Below are 23657 nucleotides of genomic sequence, written 5' to 3'. Positions count from 1 at the left end.
AGAGGTGAGGAAGACCAAACGGAAGAAAAAGTGACGTTTAAAAAATGATTTAGGAAGGAATGGAAAGAGGAAAAAGTCTTAAACGAAACCATATTACCATAGCTCAGATGTTGTAGGTTTTCTGTAGCATTAACTTGAGCTAAGTGGCTTGCAATGAAACAAATAATTTATGTTAATCTTAATCCACTTCTGAATGGTTGTTACCAAGAACATTGTTGCTTTAACTACATTGTAATGACAAAATATTAAAATCATCAAAATAATAATGTCTTCCATGTCTTCTGAGGTTATCATTGCATTAATAACATTGGAACATATTACTTCCTGCCATCTTAACAATATTCTCCCAACTGTAGTTTACAGAACGCACACCTGAACATGGATTCAGGTTTTCTTTCATGAGTTATCTGCACAACATTCGGATGAAAAAAATTCCTATAGTCCTTATTCTATTTTATCAATGTCAGACGAGGATATGATCAAAACATTTTTAATTAAGCAATCATATCTTAAAAATCCTGTGGAGGCCATTCAATTAGCTATTCAGTCCATGTAAAAGCAGGGTATGTGTGATGTTATTTAGATGTGTGAATCAATGTTTAAGATCTCTTTAAGCACGATGACTTAGACATACAGTATGTCAGGTAATGCTGTGCTATACATAGTGGGGTTGTGTATTGTACTTTAGCTAGATCAAAAATGTAGATAGTGTAACTTTAAAACAAATCTCATAATACAATACAACCAAGTGACTCTACCTGAACTCATTTTGTTGAAGCACAGAAAAACCGCAAATGTCATTCTTGAAAAGCATGGTAATTATTTTCTACTTCAGGACATTTATGTAAACCCCGTGGTTACCCTTTAACGAAAACGCTGAAGCTTCTGCAAAAAGAGTGAGTAAGGTAACTAATTTGATCAAACTTCAGATGTGCATTACGATTGGCTCCGTGAAGACACAAAGATGGGTATAGTGTTTCTCTCTCGTAATATATTTGAGCCTGTCTGAGGTGAAGTAATCCTTTAATGACAGAGTATATTCAGATATGTGTCAGGCGTAACTTCAACTGTACTTTGTTAAAGGCAGAGTAAAGCCCCGGCCACACGAGGACGATAACGGTCGTATCTGCTACAGTTCACTATCAGATAGACGGTTCGGCCATACGAGGCCGACATGGAAACGCAGAAAACGATAACGATAACGGGTCCCAAGGTGGGTAGATCCGCAAACGAAACGCTCTGGGGGGGCAAAGGGCTCCGTGTTTATGCCTATACGATAATGTCGTGATAAAGTTGAAGCAATAGCCCCGCCTCTTCCCACTTCTCCTGCTCAGAGATCAGCTGCTGGGCTGTCATAAGAGGGGGAGGAAAAGAGAGGCTCCGTTTTTTATTATTATATAGAGTCGTTATCAATTTGTCTTAAAGCTCAATAAATAACAAAGAAGACCACTTTTCTAATTTTGTCCGCAAGATTTGAACTTTAACGAACATGTTGACCTGCGAAAAAAATCTAACTGAAACTCTGCCGCACGATCCCCTCGTCCCTTGGAAGAGGCGGAGAGGTGGGTGTTTTTCATCTGCTGGTGGACTACCGGAGAGATTTATAACAGGAGCAAACGCTTGCCTCGGGGAGGGAGAAAAAGAGCCAGAGCGTCCACAGCGGAGAATAAACAGAAGGACAACCATGGCAACCATGTGCGGGAAGTCTTCTTCGCTGCTTTTGTGGCAGGAGTACAGCCCCACTTACAGGCCCGGCATATGTAATACAGCGTCTCCAGCGCTTTCGAGCGGTCTCGTGTGAACGGACACGTTTCTGGTGCCTATTGCGTGTGGACGGAATACTTTTTTGATATTAATTTCGGTCCGTTTGCGTTATCGTCCTCGTGTGGCTCCAGCCTAAGTGGAGAGTGTCACAACAAGAGTGAGTGTAAACACTCCTAATCTAAGTGCCAAATTAACAGTGTTATGCAGGCTTCACCAGAGAAAATACCTGCTAAACCTGATTATACCAGAAAATCCTATTACTCATTCAACTGTCAGGCAGTGTCAGGCAGAGATTCACCACAGTGTCAAGGATTGAAGCAACATATGCACTCAAAATAAATCCACCAATTTAGCAAAACTTAAAGTGCAACTGTGCAATAGTTAGTCATTTTCTGTAAATAGGGTTTGCCATGGAGTAAATATATATATATATAATATGGAGTTGTTATACTCTGTATAGCCACGATGAAAACATGATTATGTGATCAGTAGTTGTAAGTGCTGTAGTCTGTGGGCCGGATTCGGGTCGGGTCAGACTATACCTTCTAAAAATTCCCTTTGGGTTGAATCCGGTCATGTTTGTGCCAATAACAACAATGATCATTAGTTGAATTAAATGCAAACCGTAGTCTGTGATACAGAACACCTCACAAATGTAAATTACCATAATTTTTATTGTCTGTAGCTTCTAATGCATTTATTAAATATAATTATGTTTTATATATTTTTTTATCGAAAGTGGAAATTCTGGTTGTCGGGTTGGGGCCGAAAACAGCTGCAATGGTTGGGGCTCGTGTCAGGTTTGGACCTGATAGTGTTAGCCTGTTTATAGACAATAGAGAGTGCTGTGTTAACATGGAAATGTTTCAACAAGTCCGCACTTGAGACAAGTTAGAAATGTGTCCATTACATTTTTTACAAATAACCACATTTTGCCTTCATCCATGTTGCTAAAGAAGCTACTTGTTCTTTCAATAACTGGCTGGTTAAAGTTAAAACATTTAATCAGGGCCAGTGGCGGCCGGCCCATAGGGGCGCTAGTGGTGCCGCCCCACCTCTTCTCCACATTCTAGATTGTCATTAAGAAAAAAAATGTTTTAAATTAATTTTATGCATAATATTTTTAATGAACAAGGTACATATTATAGTTGGTGTCAGTTAAATCTATAATCTACAATAGAATATCTATAACAATTGTTTTACGATGTCTAAAGTTACTGATAAGTAGTGGCAAACCGTGTCTATCACAACTGGACCTCTGTAGACACACACACACCCTCCGCCGCCAAACTGTCAATCGAAAGGTATGCTCTCATTCAGTGCAACGGCCAGGGCATTCTATCAAGGATATAGAATACCTTGGTTGAAGGATATTCTACCCAGAGACCCAGAACAAGATCTGATTGGTTGCTTTTTTTTTCTAACACAAAACCACTGAAATGCGTATTGCATGGACCGAGAAGGACAAACAAATCAACGTAACACTGTAATATTACAGATCAACAACACATATACGATTCTCATTTATTAATTTTCTGCACATTTTATTACATTTTATTTATATAATTAAATCGATTTTTTGTTTTATCTGAGTGTTCCAGGGTATTCTCTGAATACCTTGAAGGCCCTGACGGTTCGCCACTGCTGATAAGTGACGTGTTTCCTGCTTGGGGTGCAGAAATATTTGCCCATAGAGTGGTGCAGTGACGAGTCCTAAAACCCGGAAGTGAGTTAGCATTTTACCACTTCCGGTTCCCTCGTCTCAGAGTCAATGGGACTTCTCCATAGGATTTTGGAAAATAGCTCGAAATAAGGACTGTGGTTGACACAAATTTATGAGACAGATCACGTTTTGTTATACGACATTAAATACATCAGCAGTGACCCCGCTGGTGATTTTTGAAGTTTACGTGTCTGAAAAATTATGGTTGTTAACAAGTGGCTGAATAGGACTACAGAGTTGTCGAGGACGTTGTACGTCATTACGCCGAACACGTAAACACTCTTGCAAACTGTTAAAACAAACACTTTTTGAATATGGATCTTAAGTTGGCGTGACGTTGAAGTCATGCGACCCTACTGTACTCGGCTGTAGTTCGTTTATAGTATAACGTTAGCATTTTCCTTGGGGCGATTAGATTTAAGATTAGAAAATTATAAAAGTAGGGTAGACATGTGGATATTATCCGGCTGAACAAAACGTGCATTCATCAAACAGGTTCGTTTTCCACAGACCTTATTTCGAGCTATTTTCCAAAATCCTATGGAGAAATCTCATTGCATTTTTTACGAGGGAACCCATGCGCAGTTTACTTCCGGGTAAATACGTCATCCCTGCACTACTCTACTCCAGAGCCATATAATAGAAGAGTTACGACAACGGAAGTCCAAAAACGGTTATCGTCACGTGGTTCATGTAGAAGAGGATCGTTCCCCGGAAGTTCATGGCGGGCAACGTGAATGCATTGATAACAGGAGATAGAACTATGATTTTTGGTAATTATTAGTGAATAAAGGTTTTGATTTGCAATATTTATACAACAAATCGATATGTGTATGTATTTACATCAATATGTTTTAAAAAATAAAATAGAATTTGCTAATATTAAGTGATAATATTAGGATTAGTGTGAACAACTAGTTTACATGTTAGGCTAACAGTGCCTTGGTTAAAGAGCCTGTTGCTGTTTATTTATAGCTTTGAATTCTTTAAAACCAATATTATCTTCTTAAACTTGTATGGTAGTCAGGAGCATCACTTTCTAATGTTTATTGATATATTTAGAGGGAGGGGATCTAAAGTAATGCTTTAAAATTCAGATTAGATTAATGTCTACCATTTTCTTAAATTCATGGTAGTTTCAGTAATCCCATGGTAATTGAGGACACAAGTTATCTAAATGACTAATGTCATCTTTATGGCTTTCAGAAAGGACAGGAGACCGACAGGTGACTATCAAAGGACTAGCAGCAGCAGCATGATGATGATGATGATGATGATGATGTTAAATGTGTTGTTTTAGGAACATCCATTGCAAATACATGGAATTCAATAAAGATTGAATAGCATATCATGCAGTTTGTCTGTGCCTTTTCCTCCTTGTTGTCCTGGTTTGCTGTGCTGCCTCCTAGTCGCCACCATGGTTTGCTGTGCTGCCTCCTAGTCGCCACCATGGTTTGCTGTGCTGCCTCCTAGTCGCCACCATGGTTTGCTGTGCTGCCTCCTAGTCGCCACCATGGTTTGCTGTGCTGCCTGGGGATGCTCCAATCGCTCAGAGAAAGGAGTACGAATGTACAGCTTCCCCACTGACACAGAGCGGAGGAAGCAGGAGCAATTTCACGACCAACAGCAAACAAATATGTGATTTATATACAAACACTGCATTTGCACTTTTTCACAAAACGAAAACCACACCATTGGGAAAGCTTAATGTTTTGTTTAATACAAAAAACAGGGAAAGGCTTGAAAAACACTGAGAGTTGAGACTCAGGGTGCAGGGTGAGGGTCTCAGTGCAGGTATTCAGGCTCCATTGAATCCCCCTCTGGTTCTTGTGCTGAAAGAGGGATAAACAGACAGGAGAAAGGGTTATACACACCTATATAGCACACCTATTGGATGGGAAATTGCCTTGGGGAGATAAGGTGTGGTCTTTGTTCCCAACTGAAGTTATGGAACTTTATTATTTGTGAGTTTAACAAAGTATGACAAATGGCATCAGTAACATATGTGATATGAATTTCTATAAAGTTGTCTCACATTCTTGGTCATATTGTATATACAGTATGTAATGAGTATAACATGTCCAGTAAGTATAAAGTGTTTCCTAATACTGTGTATTCAACCACTATGGAATATGTATGTGGGCAGACAAAACTGAGTTGTTCTGTGTGTGAAGTAACCTCAAGTCACTCCGCAGGCACATTTTGATGCAGACCAGTTTGTCAAGACAAAAAAGGGCAAGACTAGGCTGAGAGCAGAGGCTATACCCACCATCTTCGTGCATCGCCCTGTGGTCAAAAAGAGAAGGGCCCCTGCACCACGATTCACCCCGGGACCTGTATCTACAAAGCCCATAGCCCATGATCACAGTGATAGTGTGAAAGGTGACACAGGTATAATAAGTATGAACTCTTAGTAACAAAAATAATATTTCTTATTTTTAAGTGGTATAATATTTTAAATGTTCGAACATTTACAGTACCATTTCTTCTACTTACATTAATCTCAAAGATTGAGGGAAGAAGGGAAGGGATCACTGCCCTCCACCTGCCAGAGGAGCGCAAACAACAAAAACAAGCAAGGTGTCCCGTCATGTACCTGGAAGTTTGGGTTGGCAAAATGGAGTAAGAGAGGGACTTAAAACCTTGGTGGCTGTCTACTCATGTTGTTACAGTTGTCTTGGTTACAGCTCTCAAGTTTTTTTTTGTGCCATTTCCACATCTTTAGAAAATATGAAAAAATTGAAGTGAAATCAACCTCATCTCTGGAGAACAAACTTTGATTTCTCTGTCTTGTGAGTTTGCAGTCTTGCAGTTTTGCTCCTCCACCTGTAACATCACTGCCCCTCCACCTGCCATACAGTAGGTTACTAACAAGATTACTTATATAATACAGTGATATAATACATGTTTAGTATGCTTACTTATATAAAACAGTAGTATTAAACTTACCTTGTGTGTTCACTCTCACTTAAGTCCCTCTCCCTTTGCCATCAATCCAAAATCAGCTGAGCTTCAACATTATACACACAGGTAATAATCAACATAATCACAAGGACACAATATGGCTCTGCTAAAAACACTCACTCTTACACGCACCAAAGTTATATTTATCTAATATTTAACTCCCTCCACCCCCGCATACAATCCCGTTTAGAGGCCCCTCTTCTCTAATTCAACAACGTTGGACCAAATAGACATTAAGAGAACGGAATTTACAATTAAAAGGCTGTTCAACGTGTGTTGCTAACTTGCTTCGGTATCCTAGCTTGATCTGTTATCTGTAAACGTTCCCTAAATCTACTAATTTAGGGATAATCCACTGACATCCTTTAATACACATGTTCAATTGAATCAGATGTACTGATAATATCCGCAATATAAATCTTTAAACTTCTTCTTACCTTTAAAAGTCCGTCACGAACGGTCTATTATGCTGCAACTCCACAGCTCTGCTAGCCTTGGCGCTAACTTCCGGGGAACGATTGAGAGGCTCCACGATTTGCCATTGCTGTAAAAAAGTGGTCCATTGGAGTGAACGGAGATGTCATAACTCTTCTATTATATGGCTCTGCTCTACTCTATTGACTCTCGTTATAAGTGGTGCACCACTCTTCAATGCAAGTGATAGGAGCAGCTCGGGTGCACCAAACTGCGCCCAAAGCAGCTGTTGACACCGCCAACAACTAGGGGGCAGCAGGAGCGCCAGAATGAGTGATTGACGTTTGAATGAGAGAGAGATAGATGGAGACAGAGTGTAAACAAAACTAGATAGCGAATATGGAGAAGGAAAATTATGTTTAATCACATAAAGAAACACCCTTTGAGAGGAGGATACTGGAGGGAAAGCTGAGAGTAAAAGAGCTCGGACCTGATCAGCCTGACATAGGCAGGAGTTAAGGACAGAGGAAGGCAGTATACGTGCTCTTTTTCAAGGACCCATGGTTTAGCAAGAAGGCTAACTACTACCTGTAGCAACACCAGTGCTATATTTTGCATCCCCTGCCTCCCTTTCCAAACGTCAGGATCAGACCAGTCTATGGACCAGACCCAGCATGGATCCAGACAGATGTGAGTGACTTAAAGCACATATCAGAACAAACTAAAAAGCATGAAGAAACTAGAGTCCACATGGATAATGCTATGCGACTAGCCATGTTTAGGAAAGTAAACACAGCTGTCCAATGAAGGCTATCAGTAAGCATAACTAGAACATGCATTTCCTGCTGAAAATGCGTGTGAATGCTGTAAATGTATACATTTGTTGCTGAATTTAGCTGAAAATGCAGAAAAAGCTGAATATTTTATTAGTTGAATGGTCTCTGTAAATTACATTACATTAGATGTTACTTGTTAGACGCTTTTATCCAAAGCGACTTACATATTCAATCAGGGCCGCCCCAGGCCAACTTGGGGCCCCAAGCGACATTGTGAGATGAGGCCCCCCCCCCCCCCCAACCGACAGGAGTGAAAAAAAAATGTTTGGAAACAAAGTAGGCTACTTTGCAAATATAATTCCTGTTTATTATTATTATCAACACAGTTACTTGTTTATACAGTGAGGTAAATGTGCATGTATGTCGTTCAGTATGCGTTTACAGGTGAATACGTCTGCATTTCCTGCCAAATACTAGCCTCAAAAAGATTAAAATATAATTAATGCAAATAAACTACTTCTACTAATAATAATCATAATCAATTCAATAATATAAATACTATATTATTTTATTATAATATAGTTGTAATATAGTCAAGACAAAACATGCTTATTACATGCTCAAAAACTGATATTTCTTAAATCTGTATTCAAATGTAGTTCCCTCTGTCAGCAATGTATCAACAACTACACACACATTTCTATCAGTATTTCTCTGTGTTGTGGTTGACATGATGATGACTGTTAGGAGTTAAGGGGAGAGGCTGAGCATCACCAGGAAATGTGCAAATTGACATACAAATTAATAAAAGGGGAAAAAATGCTCCAGGTTTTTTAGGCTGTAAACTTTAACTGTTATTAAAGCCAACTAGACAGACAGTTTATCTTCCTCCTGTACATTAGCAGATAAAAGGCATAACATACTTGAATGAATGGTAAATAAAGAATGCTGGAAATAACTGCATCTCCATTAGCCTATATGCTATGCAGAGCCTGCCTTCTTCATGTCGTGAATTGCAGCAGATGTTTTAATATGGGAATTGGCAATTTGACTTAAGGCCCTGACACACCAGGCCGATTTCGGCTGTTTTCGTAAGTCGGGAGACGAAGCGTGTCCTGTCGCCCAAACTCAATTTGGTGTGTCCCGCACCGTCGACCGTGACACGCCTTATTTGGACTGCCTGTCCCGATGCATGGCCGATTCAACATGTTGAATCGGCCATGCATCGGGTCTGGCAGTCGGACCAAACAATCACTCTGATTGGCTGTTCAGCTAACGAATCAGTGCATGAGAAGCGAAATGGAAGTGAGGGACGTAAACAAATGATTTAAGAAGGCACACACAGACTGATATTCATTTTCATCTCATCATGGCGATCTGGAATGACGCAAACGAAGACCTGCTCATCACATTGATCCAGGAGAGGCCAGCTCTGTACGATATCACTGAGAAAAGGTACTCGAACCGAGTAGTGAAAACCGGACTCTGGCGAGAGATTGAAACGCAATTTGGTTTCTCGGGTAAGATTATCTTTTTCATCAATTGAGCTCTTTAGCAGATATTGTTGGCTTTTTATTGTTTGCCAGCGTACAGTGACGTTAACGTGAAATGTAATTTGTTATTTCAACCTTGTGTTTTGTTGTTATCTTGTTGCTAGCTGTTGCTAGCTGTGCAGTTTGGCACTGCATATAGATATGAATTGGACATGCTAACTAGCCACAATGCTTACATCGTTTATTTGTGTGCTTCAGAGAAAGAGCTGAGGAAGAAGTGGGATTCTCTGCGAACCCAGTACACCCGGTACAGGAGACTTGCCCCTTCGGGTAGTTGTGGAGCACCAACGACGGGCAGACAGCAGTGGATCATAACCAGGCTGCAGTTTGCACACGCTATTTGTTGTTGTTTATATCACGCAGTCTGTTCTTCTTCTCTGTCTTCCGGTTGTTGCCTATTTTTAATGACGAATACACACTACCGCCGCCTGCTGGTAAGGAGAGTTATTGCCACTCACGCACTGAAGTCTTTGCGGTGTGTTCCCGTGCGACACATAGCCAAGACGCAGGAGAACACCGCGACGCAACAGCCGACGTTGACGTCGGCGTCGGCGAGTCCTCTGGTGACTGCTTGGTGTGTCAGGGCCTTTATACAACATTCGCAAGTTGTACATTTGACTCTTACAATAACCCACCTTCGAGTGATGCTCTAGTTTCTTCATGTTTTGTTTTTTGTCCCTCTTGCTTGCGCCGGACTGAAACTGTCTTTTCACCGACATCTCTTCACCTGCACTAGTGGCCGTATCAAAGCCGTGATTGGTCAGATGTCGATTCATTGCGGTGTCGGGTTACAGACGTGCTCCCCTTGTCACCTCTCACTCTCGCGTGTCAGCGGGGGGTGCGCGGAGAACTGCGCACAGCAGCTGAGGCCCTCTGGGCGGGGCCCTCTGGGCGGGGCCCTCTGGGCGGGGCCCCCTGCAAGGCGGGGCCCCATGCAGCCCGCGTGATTGGCCTCTAGGGAGGGGCGGCCCTGTACTCAATACTGTGAATGCTGTGCAACAGCATTCACACTAATTAGGAGGTTGACAAAAACAGGCACTAAAATAATAGACTGTATCAAGTGCTGTGTGCCTTTGAGCTAGTCCTGCGTTGTAATATGACATATGTTTTGAGTTTTTGAAAAGTATAAGTTTGCTTACATTTTGGTAGAGTCCCCGCTGGACCAGCCGCCACTGATCAGGGCCATTTGCTTCCAGGGGTTAGTGAGACTTCACACCAATGCTTGAAGTTAGGAATTAGATGTTACGAATACACTAAAAGGAAGGACAATTAAAATAAAGTATCCAAACACTACCTTGCCATATTGACATTTTAATCAGCTCAGAATCACTATGAAAGATATGTGCGATATAAAAATAAACACCACATTTCTACATTGACTATGGATCTTGTGAGGACAGGAAATTAATAGGCTATGTTTTGCAATTGAACAGGCCCTTTTCATCCATCCTTATCCAGAAATATAGCTTCCAACAGGTGTTAGATCACTAGCAGGGTCTATTTGCTCACTCTCCTCTTCCCTCACGAGGTCCATTCACCCTTTACTTTCTTGCTTTGTTCTCATCTGACATTCAACTCCTTGCTCCATCTACCATTACCATTCTGTTCACTGAACAGATATTTGAACTAATGAGAAAGATATAAAGTCAGAAGATGAGGCAGTATTCACTCTGTAATGAGTCTGCATGTGTATGCTTGTGTGGGTTTGTACCATAGACTGTATATATAAATGGACGTAGTGTCCGTGACGTCACCCATAGGATTCTGCAGAGTTGCCGTGCTAAGCTAACATGAAATACATGCATACCAAGTTACTGCTAACAGTGTAGTTCCCCTATATAAACGTTACATTCATAATCAAATGAGACAATCTGCAAGAGAATTAGCTATATTTTATTATTCTTAATGCTTGTCATTCACACGTTGAGAAAAGACGGACTCCACCGCCCGGACCTAACGGAGCCGCAGTGGGCTAGCTCCGGGACGCCAGCTGGAGCTAGCCCCCTGCGGCTCCGTTAGCTCCGGCGGCCACCACTGGGATAATTGGGTCCCCTATTAACATTTGCTCCCGTTTAGCATTATGGGCGTCATAGCCATAGACTATAAAAGTCTTACCCAAGGCTGAATCATAAACTAAAATGTATATGTATGCATAAAGGGTTACGTCCTTAGCTGGCTAATAAGTAACAAGCTAAGCTACCAAGCACACAAACACCTGCGAACGGGTGTCACTACCCGATCTGCAGTGCGCATGTGCGAGATGGTCCGCCATATTGGACAACGCCGGACGGCAACCGAAGTAGGACAACATTGACACAGTTGCTTTTGGCAAAGCTCAAAAGGAAAACTCGAAAGAGATTAGTTATTGTTATTACAACGTGACTTCACTATTATTTAACAACTCTTTTTATTGGGTTCTTTTATTTGGGGTTAAGTACATTGTCAGAATAATTGAGAAATGAATTTAACTTCTGTTAGACAGCTATATGCCATACATTTTTGCACACATTCACAGTAAATATGTATTCAGTACATGTAGCCCCTATCGTTGTAGCCTAGCAGAGTGGACAAGTTGCTGTTAGCTGACAGTGAGGCATGTACGTGTCCATCAACGTGACCACGCCCTAATTTATGCAAAAACTTTAAGACCTAATATAAATAAAAGGGTCGTGTTAGAAAACAATTCACTCACAGATTCATAATCATGAAGGTGGAATCTAACTATATCGATATTAATATTTATTAGATCCATGGGTAGAAACATGTTTTTTTCTGCTGTAAAGTTGGGCATTTTAACATGGGGGTCTATGGAAATTGCTCCTTTCTGCAGCCAGTCCCTAGCGGCCCATGTATGAACTGCAGTGTGTGGCACTTCCGTATTGGCTTCCCGGCTGTTCCCCAGAGTTTGCCGCTTGGTTTGTACATGTTTCTGAGTATATGCATTATCTTTGTGTATTTGTGGGCCTGTGTCAAGATTATCATATGTACAATGTGTGGGTTTTTTAGTGTTTTATTGATATCTATAGCTCAGTTTCAGCAGGATGTTCTTGGCCTGTGTATATATTTGTGTGTATGTTTGTGTGGGTGGATGATCATTAATGCAGAATAGGATTGAGATGGCATCCTGGTGGGTTATTTTTGTTTCTCTTGTTTATATGTTTCATTTTATTGTGTTTCTTGTCAGTTTATAGCATTCATAGCTTCTGTCGTTCAAGCAAACTCAGTGAGATGGCAGCATGGCCAGTCCTATGTTCAGAATGCGGCTAAAAATATATGACTGGGTTCAAATTCCTTTTTCATAAGAGTATAATGAAATGTCAGATTTTCTCCACACCTGATTTTCTTTTGCACATCTTTTCTGGAACGATAGTAATGTATATGAGTGACAGCTACAGTACCATGGTGAGGATGTTAGTTTGAGAGCACTTAACAAAGTAGCACACACACACACACACACACACACACACACACACACACACACACACACACACACACACACACACACACACATACACACACAGCCAACAAATCAGATAACAACCAATTATACTTTAGGTTTACAAACCAATCGGTCTATTAGTTCAGACTTACAGGTGTAAAATACGTTTCAACCTATATACTTTGGACCTGTTCGAAATTGGTGATGAGTACTCAGATCTCTTATTATGAATACAGCAGTGTAGAAATAAACCGTTGCGAAACCAAGTCCTGCAATCAAAATCAAAAAAGTATATTTACAGAGCATTTTTGTGAGAGAGAAGGAGTTAGAGACAGATTCATACTAATTTGCAAAAACAACACAACAACAACAAATGGCAACGGTGTTATGCAAAGTAGAATAATATGTAAATAAGGCCCCATGTTTTACCCAGGACTTCCTGTGGCTGCGGTTACTAAAGACACAACACTTTATTTAGCTCCTAACAGGCTATAACGTGTGCGTGCGTGTGTTTGTTAAGGCCTAAACCAGATTTGGCTTAGTTGGAATAACTATTTTTGCTCAGCATCTCGCTGTAGGTGTGAGGCAACTGTCCCCGCACTGTCTGCAGCTGTCTTAGTTATTAGGGCCCAGGGGGGTTGTTAAGGAAGCGTCTCCAGGGAAACCAGAGGAGGAAGCTGGGAAAGAGTGAGAGCAGGGTCGCTGAGAGTTGGGAAATGTTTTGTAAGAGTTGAGTAGACGAGGAAAAGAGCAGGGACACTAGCAAGCCAGGAAGGAACAATGTTCTCTATACAAGTTGCAAAAGAGAAAAGGAGAATAATAGAAGTACTGAAAATGTGATTAAAATGTTATATCTGTCATGTTAAAAATGTGAAATCTGCATTGCAAGCCAGGGTCCTTGTTCCTGCTTTATGACATAAAGAAATAACGATACATATGATAATGAATCAAATTATCATCTTATACTAAATCACACCATTATTCCACTGGTATGGCTGCTATTCTTGGCAATGGTCTTGCTTGTTTGTGGTATCTGCAATTAATTAAAATACCAAACAGGTCATGGGTGACATTACATTACATTATACCACATGTCATGTGGCTGACATTTTTTTATCCAAAGCCACTTAAATCCACTTCAAAAGCGTAGACACCTGCGGAAGCAATTTGGGGGTTAAGTATCTTGCCCAAGGACACTTCGACATGTTGACTGCAAATGTCTTTGTCCCGATCTGTCTTTATGGTGTTTTGTCTTGTCTTGTTTCATGTTTTATTTTGAAAGGTCTTCACCTCCTGTCTTGCCTGTTTCTGTCTGCGTTGTGTCTTGTTTGGATTTGTCTGTGGTTCCCGGTCGTTAGTTTCCCTGGTGTGTCTAATTTACCCGATTGTGTTCACCTGGTGTCCCTGTGTTTTCTCCTCCCTCCTCACCTGTGTCTTGTTTGTGTGATTAGTCTTGTGTGTATTTAAGTTCTGGTTTTTCTGTCTGTCTTTGTCGGTTCGTCTTTTGTCATGACTAGTTCGTCGGTGAGTGTTCTGTTCTGTCTGTGTTATCACCTAGCCTTGAAATAAAGGAATTTGCACTTTAATCTGCATTTGGGTCCTACCTGCTTCACACACCGTGACAGTCTTATTGTTACTCATGAGTTGACTAATTAATAAACCTGTCTTGCAAAGACTTTGAACTTTCTAGAAATAGGTAAACTCAATGAATCCTGAAATGTTTATTATTATTCATTAATGAATATGTGTGTGTGTGTGTGTGTGTGTGTGAGATATTTTAAAGTGTCACTATACTTCTTCTTCCTTGTTAGTGAATCTGGCAAGTGTGGTGGATGAGCCGGTGGCTGGTGACAAGCGATACAGTGTGATGATATCATTAAAAACTAATTTTGAGGGTTATTGCTTTTTCACCAGATTTGATCTATTTGGCAGGTTGTTGCTGAGTAAGAGACAGTGAAAATATATATTAAGAGAAAGAGCGAGGGAGGGATAGATGACAACAGAGACTTGGAATCTCCATGTAATAATTAAACCCCCTTTGAAGGATACCCTTTGAAGGGCTCTTTTCTCAACACCCAGACACTGCGCGAGCTAAAAAAGCACTTCTCTGATGATGATCTCAGAACCCTCCGGTCGTCGTATGCAACTTGTGTTTTGACAGTTTGTTTGCGAGAGAGAATTAGCTTGCTGCTGCCTCGTAGGACGGCCACTGACTTATCTAATTTCTTTCTCTGAAGTCATGGGGAGAGGCGTTTGTTTGTGTTGGGAGGAGGAGGAGGAGGAGGAGGAGGAGGCTTCTCTGCTGTTAGCCCTCTGGGAAACGAAGGGTGGGGTATGTTTGGTTTCTTCCCAGGCACTTTAATCAATTTATTAATTAGCCACAATTATACAGCTAATTAGGGGCTGAGGGTGATTTGATGAGTTCTGATTGTTGTCTTCTTCCGTGTGCTTAGGGGCAGGGGAAGGGGAAGTGCAGGGAAAGATTGAGCGACGATGATAATATAGTTGGAACCGGGAAGTGTTAGGAAGAGGAGTACAGAGTGACAATTACTGTGTCTTACATGTTACTGCGTGACAAGTACACTTCACAGGAAATGAATCGGGGCTTTCAAGAGCCAACCGTTTAAATCCTAACTGTCCTGCCCCAGCTGTGTCTCACTGACTGTGTGCGCGTGAGACTTCTCTGACTATCTCTGTGCAATGCTTGAGGTATTGCAACAAACGGCAGTCTGACAGGTCGTAAGTCCGTCACGGTAACAGCTTGTAATAACAGTCTGCATCGTACAGTGTGTGAATATATGTGTGGGTGTCTGCATGTGTGTCTATGTTTATGCATGTGTTTTACAAAGTGAATTGTGCTGTTACACCAGAAAAAAACCTTCTCCGAGTCTCAGACTGAAAAGAAGAGTTTGTTGAAAAAGGGAAAGAAAGAAATGTGGGGAAATCTTGTTTTAACGCAATGTAATTAAAAGCTGTAAAAGTTATATTTAGAAAACATGAGAAGAAAATGCAAATGGTGTTTTGGTCGGGTTGCTTGTGTAACTACCTTGTTTATCCTCTAACCTTTCCCCGGCATATCTCATACAAATCACTTAAATAAGACGCATAAGCTGTTACTCTGAAATAAGTGCACTTCATATTGGTCTGTAGGCACTTGCTGCCATGTATACAGTGTTATGGTGTCATGGGGTTGATGCCCTCGATTGACAACAGCTCTTCACATTTCTCTGTAGGAAAACTTAAAGACTCTCCGGGGAAGTCAAGTGCTGTCTCTTGACAGTTTCCGTGATGTTATTCTGCAGCCAATACATTGTGGAACTTACATTCTCTTCATCATGATACATTTGAGTAAAATGTTATCGATTGCAACTTTCATGAAATGATACTGTGAAACATAAACCACCCTGAACTACCCTGGCTATATTGGAAGAGATAACATCCTGACTATGACAACAGAGGAGAGAGCAACCCTTTGAATAGGCTAAAACAATATGAAAACATATATTCAAAAGGCATCAGCTGACTGTGTTGAGGCAACACAAACTGAACATTTTCTAACAGCCTATATGGCACTGATTCATTTGTTCTCAACTGGAGGGGCACCTTGGAGGACATTTCATCATATTATTATCCACTGGAAACTTTAAGACACAACCTTGCATCATGTTTTCGTAGCTAGAATGACCTCAAGAGGGTCCTGCATAATATGTTTCTTCATTTTAGGGGCACCCAAGGCTTTTCCACATGTGCACTCAGTCCTAAAAGCACTGCTCACTGACCTCAGAGTTTTGACGATTGCATTAAGCGATAATACTTGAGCAACAAGAAAAGCTTTCTGTTAATCATGAAATGTTATGAAAATAAATGAGTACATTTCGGAAGAACTTTTGCAAACTATAATAGTACGATAAGTTTCAATGCAGCGTTTTGAAAAAAAAGATAATGGAAGTTTTACAAAATATGCTCTCCACCTGATTTGACAGCCACATGCACAATTGCAGATTCTTCCTTTACTGTTTGTGATTATGTATTTTTCATCAGAAGAATAGACCTGAACTGAAATATCTAGAATGAAATTCCTTGCACTGTAGAACTAGGGAATGTCCTATCTGGTAGATGCTACTTCTGAATCTTGCACTTCTCAAGCTGTCACGTAAACTTATCATTTTATGTATGCCTTTTCCCTATTCCCTTAACAGACTCTCGATGCTTTTTCTTCTCCTTTCCTACAGTACCTTCTTCTCACTTTCTTTCTCAGGTAATAATGCTGTGATTGCTGTACATCTTAGTGATTATATTTCAGGGCACAACCTGGCTTATCCACAGACAGAATCTTGTTGAAATGGTTATAGTGGCATCAGTGGTGGGCGTCAGGTTGGGGATGGAATCAAATAAATGGCAATGAGTTTCCTGAAGTACCTTTTTCTCATCAGTGGTGTGACTATTCAACGAAGATGGAGAAGGTGTTTGTAGGCCCTTTAAGGTGTTTCAGAGATTTATTCTCACAAAAATAAATGAGGTTTCTAAGGCATCTGGGAATGTTGTCGTACATGATACATGACTGCTTCCATGAGTTAATGCAAAACCTCACACATTTGAATCGTCTCTTTTGTTGAAGACACAGAATGACTCTTCCACAACTATATAAATAATTGAATCAACTGACATACATAAATGCTATATCATTCACAATTACCAATATTACCAAAACAAACATTTCTAAAATGCTAATATCATTTTATACCCTGAAGTGACACAGAATGAAAGAAAAAACCCCAAAATAACGTATATTTCGTCTGTGAAGGTTGATAAGATGACAACAAATATAAAAATGGCAGTATTTGAATGTTGTGGGCCAACTGCATTTTCTCAGTGTGCTGAACATTTTCTAGCAGGTGGGGCAGCCTACTGTATGTCACACTGAATTCTGTTTTCTAACCGGGAAGGCCATCACATGTTCTCCACTGGAAACTTTGCAGAGAAGACTCATTACTTTTTTCTTCCTTCAGGGGCACCTAATAGTGCACTGCATCATGTGTTCTCCACTAGAAGGTATCAGAGAGGGTCCTGCACCCCACTTTCTTAATTTAAAGGTCACCCACTAGTGCTCTGCATCATGTTTTCTCTACTAGAATGCCCACTTAAGACCCTGCATCTTACTTTATCCGTTTTAAAAGGTCCCACTGCTATCATTTGTATCCAATGGAAGGCACCCTATGGCCACTTACACGTCACATTTCCTCATCTGGAAGGGTGTACCAAGAGGCCTCTGCATCATGTTTTTGTTCCTTTTACGGAAACCCATTAAGGAACAGCTTTACATGTTCTGCACTGGGAGGGAATCCACGAGGACACTACACAGCGCTTTCTCTAAATTATCATGTTTTCCCCCTTTATTGGGTCACTGTAAACGGCATCCACATATGCTGTACTACAGCAAGTGCTCAAAAGAGGCAGCAAGGCATCACCAGAGATGATAAAGTTGTCAAAGTTAAAGGAGTTTAAACATGTTAGAGATGTCCCCATGTTATCAACATCCCTTTTTATCAAACATGAATGTTTTTCTTCAAAAAATCACACAAACACTTACAAAACAAATAACAAGAAAACACACATGCACATGTGCTCACAGACACATGCACACGCTTTGATCCATGAACACACTCTGATGAACATGAACCCAAAATACAGACACTGATGCAATGAAAAAGCAACAACTGAAGCAGCACTCTGATAATAATTCCAGTAGCCGTGGTCAGGATGCCTGGAGAAAGTGTTTGTGGACTGAAGATGTGAGGAGAGTGATGTGGCATCATGCCCTGAACAGACACACAGCAGATGAGTTTCTTTAAGGTTTGTCGTGGCACAGCAGGACGCCGACACTGAGGTCAGGTAAGACAGGAACATCAGACACTGGAGGTTCATCTCAATATCCCTCCTCGACTCCTCTCTCCCCCTCCTCCGGGACTTGACCCGGAAATCGATCAAGACACGCCATGTTGAAGGACGTCCCAATCGCTGAAATGCACACGGAGGAGTCGAGGAGGGGTGAGGGAGGAGGCTTCCAGAGGTGACGAAAGAGAGGATACACGAGAGCAGACTACGCGGAAGTGTTTTCACTACTCGCGTATAAAAGCCCCCGCCCCCACATTGACAGGTGGTTGGTATTTAACAGCAGCAAGTTACACAATTGACAAAATACACACCTTGTAACAGTTCTAAGGATTTAGCAGCCAGGTATATTACACAGTTATTAACGGCATTCATATATTGCACATATTGCACATAGTTTGTTGGTATGTAGCAGCAAGGGGTGATATATGTGTGGTGTGTGTGTGTGTGTGTGTGGGGGGGGGGGGGTCAACTAGGGGCTGTGCTGGTTGTATAGTCTAACCGCTGCAGGATGGAAAGACCTGCAGTATCTCTCCGTGAGACAGCGGGGATGCAGCAGCCTATCGCTGAAGGAGCTGCACAGTGAGGACAGGGTGTCCTGGGGGGGGTGGGACACATTGCCCAGCAGGGAGGACAGCTTGGCTGCCATTCTCCTGTCTCCCACCACCTCCACAGTGTCCAGAGGACTCCCCAGTTAACTGTTAAAAGCTGAATGGAATTTTAAAAAGTTCACTACAACTGCAAGATATATTTTAGAAGTTCCTAGAACCCTTTTTTTCTGAAGTTACACAAGGCTTGAGACAATGATAAGAAAAACCTCACTGCACAGCAGTTTGTGAATGGCAAGCTCAGAGCAAGAGAAGGGTTACATTACTTGTAAAGGTCGCAAAATGCCTAATGCAAACACTTTTATATACTGCACATCTTACAATGAGAAAGCACTGAAGAGGTGCTGTGACAGTGCAAAGCAACATCAGCAGGAGTGCCTGTTTAAAGGTTAAATCTAAGATGAAGGCACAAGTGTTGAAAGAGATAGAACGAGAAGAATAATGAACTATTAAAGATGAAGAATTGGGAGCAACCTGCAGTCACCTCATTAATCTATATCTAGGGGAAAGCAAGATGAGTTTGTTAGCTGTAAACAAGAAGCTCTCTAAAAGGGATTACAGAAAGGAGAAATCAAAAAAGTTGCTATCAGTAATGTCTTCCATGACCCCTGCAAATGTCAATCCTGCTTTCACCATCCAAATGACAATTGGAATTCTTAGAATTTTTTTTTTCAGATCAAAGCATGGAAATAAACATTAGCGGATACAAAAGAACAATAACAATGTGTCACACAGTACACATGTATTCTTGAAAGGCTCCTTTTCTTTTGAATGTGTTCTTTTGTTATTCTAATTTGATTTTGGACCCGGTAGCCTACGTTTTGAAGTAATATGGTCTGTGTTTACATTAGCAAGCATCGCTAACTATCAGAGCTAACGCTGTACTGGAGAGAATATGTGTAAAAAAGCAGGAAATATTCGGTTGATATTCTGGGATCCCTTAATACTGTAGAAGCATTATCCCCTCTGTAATGAACCTCGGAGTGACCTTCAATAGCGCTTTAAAATTTGATAAGCAGGTCAGCACCGTAGTCAAGATCTGCTTTTTTAAAATAGGACTACTGGCCAATACCAAGTCGTTTTTATCTTTTAAAGACCTAGAAACGGTAATTAATGCCTTTGTTACCTCGAGCCATACTGTAAGCCTTCATCAAATTCAGTTAATCTACAATAGTGGGGGCCCCATTATTGTAAAGCAAGCGTCGCTCTGCCAAAGAAAGGTAACGTGGAGAGGCATTATCGGAGTGTTCACAAGGCATATGACAGCGACTTCCCTCCGAGTAGCGAGTTGAGAAAGAGAAAGGTCATGTATTATTGCTACACAAACATTATCTTGCAGTCTTAGTGTCGCCAACTCGTTTCTAACATGCAAAAAGACAAACAAATGCGTCTATGGTAGTTTGAATTTTTTATCTTTCCTGCAGTGGAAATGCGCCATTACGGAGCGTCCACACAGCAGCGTGCGTTGACGCTTGGCGGTGGGCGTGTCTGAAGCTTGGGGATTTTTTGCGAGCAACACGACCATCAACCAATCACATGAATCTCCCGCCCCCGACATACAAAGCAATAGCAATGTTAAAATGAAGTAAACTGGATATAAAATCCCCAAACAGGCGAAAACCTACCAGTTTCACCCACTGTCTCTGCCTCCTCCCTCCATGCCTCGCTCCTCCGGTTTGTATCCCGGTAGATGAACAGAGACTGATCATACAGCACCGGCTGATTCACTAACGCTATAATGAATTTTCCCTCCATTTTTTGAAATATGAGGAAATGACCTGCGTAGTCTCTCCCAGCATACACGCGGTTTGATTGGCTAGCGCTTGTACTGGCAGATTTGCATAAACGGGACTTCATTGGCTGACGCTTCTGCCGAGGCGCCAAAAGTTGAACATTGCTCAACTTTTGAAGCGAGCAACGCCAGCAACGCTCCACGTCGCTTCCCAAAATGCAGTTCGGCTAAAAGTGACGTCACCCTATTCAAAGTGAATGGGCAGAAGCGTTGGAAGCTTCAACGCACGCCGCTGTGTGGACGGGCCGTGACACACACACACACCGTTATCTTGATTCTGATTGGCCAGAAGACATTATCAAAGATGTTCTATTGAGAAGACGATCACTACGTGTCAAAAGTTTTCAAAACCGTTTCTAGTCTTCGGTATTCTTGTTTTTGGCGTGAGAATAGTTTGGGCAGCGTGAGAGCGTGAGATTGAGAGTGAAAGCGTGTGTCACATGCCAGATACGTGAGAGTTGGCAACCCTGCTCTAAATAAATTATTGTTAAGTTAGTGTGCTATGTGTTGAGTGTATTTTATTATATTTTCCTTCTCTGTAGTGTACTCCTAGTTGTTTTATGATGATACTGAAAACTGTATATTTCAACCATAGTGCAGGCTCCAGCACAATCCTCTGTATTGGAACCATTTTCCCTTACATTGTCCCTTTTAAATGAAATGCAAATAGTAAACAATTGTGGAAGCTATCCCCAAGAACAACATTCGAAAGCTCAATATGAGGAATTTGAATTATATAAAGTGAAAGCATTTTGAATTGTTTACATGTTACTGTTATAAGTTTCACTTTATTATCTATCCTCAGGATCCTGTCTTAAGTTTCTGGCACCAGCAGCAGCAACGGAAAAGGATAAGGTGCCCCCTCCAAATGCTGATGATGGTAAGTTAAGTATTCCACTTTTAATTGATTATACTGTGCATTACACTCCAAAGATTCCTTGTAACATGATATTCCCTGTTTCTTTTTTGGTCATAGCAGTTCAGTCAACATCTACCTCCAGTGGGGCGTCAATATCTACCTTGAGTGGGGCATCAACATCTGCCTCCCGTGGGATGTCAACATCTGCCTCCAGTGAGGCGTCAATATCTACCTTGAGTGGGGCGTCAACATCTGCCTCCAGTGAGGCAGCAACATCTGCCTCCAGTGAGGCGTCAACATCTGCCTCCAGTGGGGCAGCAACATCTTCTCATCATGAAGATGACACGTCAACCCCTACCTCCAGCAGCACTACCACGACTACAAAAGGTTTGATCACATCAGACGACCCTGCACAATGGCCAAATGTCCTAAATGATAGTGAAAAGTGTGCACTAGTAACAAGAGGACCAATAAAAGAAACAGATATAGTCTTTCCGCAGAATACTGAAAAAACTTCACGTAGATTAACAAAGGAAAACTATTCTGGTTTGAATTTTTCGGGCTCCGGATATTCGGTAGTAATCAGCAAGGCAAGGCAAGTTTATTTATATAGCACTTTTCAACACAAGGCAATTCAAAGTGCTTTACTGAAAGACATTAAGAAAATGGCATTTAAAATCAGTCATTGTGAAGCTGACCGTTGAGCTGCCCAGACCAAGCAAGGAGGCAGAGGCAGAACGTCCAAAAATATAACCCGACGTGGGCATTTATTAAAATCCTGGGCCCAAAGTTCACAGCCTCAATCCTGCTGTTCACCTTGCACCCATCCTACAGCCACAAGGATCTCAAAAACACTCCCAAACAGCAAAACCCCAGAGCCTAAATGCCCAACCCAATCAACCCAACAGGACACAGGTGAGGGGGGAGGAGACAACACAGGACACCAGGTGCACACAATCAACGGCAACAGACATGGGGAAAAGGGAACACATTTCAAAATAAAATACAATAAACACTACATCAATCAATAGTATAAATTGTATACAAATGTGCACACATGCAAGGCCCGAAGCCATCCGTCCACAGTGACGAAGTTACCTTCGTCACAGTCATTAAAAAGAAAAGCTAATAAAATAAACATTAAAAGAAAAAATACATGGATAAAAGTTACAGTGCAGTCTAAGATATGAATAGTTCAATTAAACATTAAAAGAAAAAGTACATGGATCAAAGTTACAGTGCAGTCTAAGATATGAATAGTTCAATTAAAAGCAGCGACAAAAAGTAAAGTCTTCAGCCTGGATTTAAAAGTAGTCAGAGTTGCAGCGGACCTGCAGGTTTCTGGGAGTTTGTTCCAGATATTTGGAGCATAATAACTGAACGCTGCTTCAGCAGCGAATATTCAAATATTCGGCCCGCGCAGGGCTGTTGTTTTATAGTTATTTGTTAATGTAACCCAATTTGTGTTCTTTGAAATTGAAAAATATATCAATCATTGTGTTTGTTACTTTCGTTGCAGTTGTATATGTCTTATGTCTGCGTTCAATTAACCCCTTGACTGCCTCACAGTTTTCAGATACTTTTAATACTTATCCGATTTGTAAATTAGAGGTGAACTGTGCTTTTAGTGCGGATGAGCTTATCTCTTTGTTTAATTCGACATGCACACTAATACTGGATTCCGTTGCTCCTTTTACGCAACAAAGTTCTCTCAGAGCCGTGGCTCAATGATTGTACTTGTGCTTTTAGACGCGTTGCAGGCGTGCAGAGAGAAAATGGAAAAAGGATAAACTTCATGTCTCCTTAGAAATTATTCGTGCTTGCCTTTCCGATTATCAGACGGCAGTCAAAGCAGCCAAAACAGAGTATATTT

The 23657-nt window shown here is 41.2% G+C and overlaps 1 long non-coding RNA gene across 1 annotated transcript; it reads left to right on the top strand.

Moving 5' to 3' along the window:
• Positions 1-7235: 7235 nt before the first annotated feature.
• LOC117561289 lies at positions 7236-23080 on the top strand. The gene is made up of 3 exons (XR_004571330.1): positions 7236-7555; positions 21731-21805; positions 21902-23080. It is a non-coding gene; the product is annotated as an uncharacterized LOC117561289 (long non-coding RNA).
• Positions 23081-23657: the final 577 nt, after the last annotated feature.

The sequence above is a fragment of the Gymnodraco acuticeps genome, unplaced genomic scaffold, assembly GCF_902827175.1.
Source record: "Gymnodraco acuticeps unplaced genomic scaffold, fGymAcu1.1, whole genome shotgun sequence".
NCBI lineage: Eukaryota > Metazoa > Chordata > Actinopteri > Perciformes > Bathydraconidae > Gymnodraco > Gymnodraco acuticeps.
Note: the sequence above shows the minus strand (reverse complement) of the source record. Positions and strands in the feature narration are given on the sequence as shown.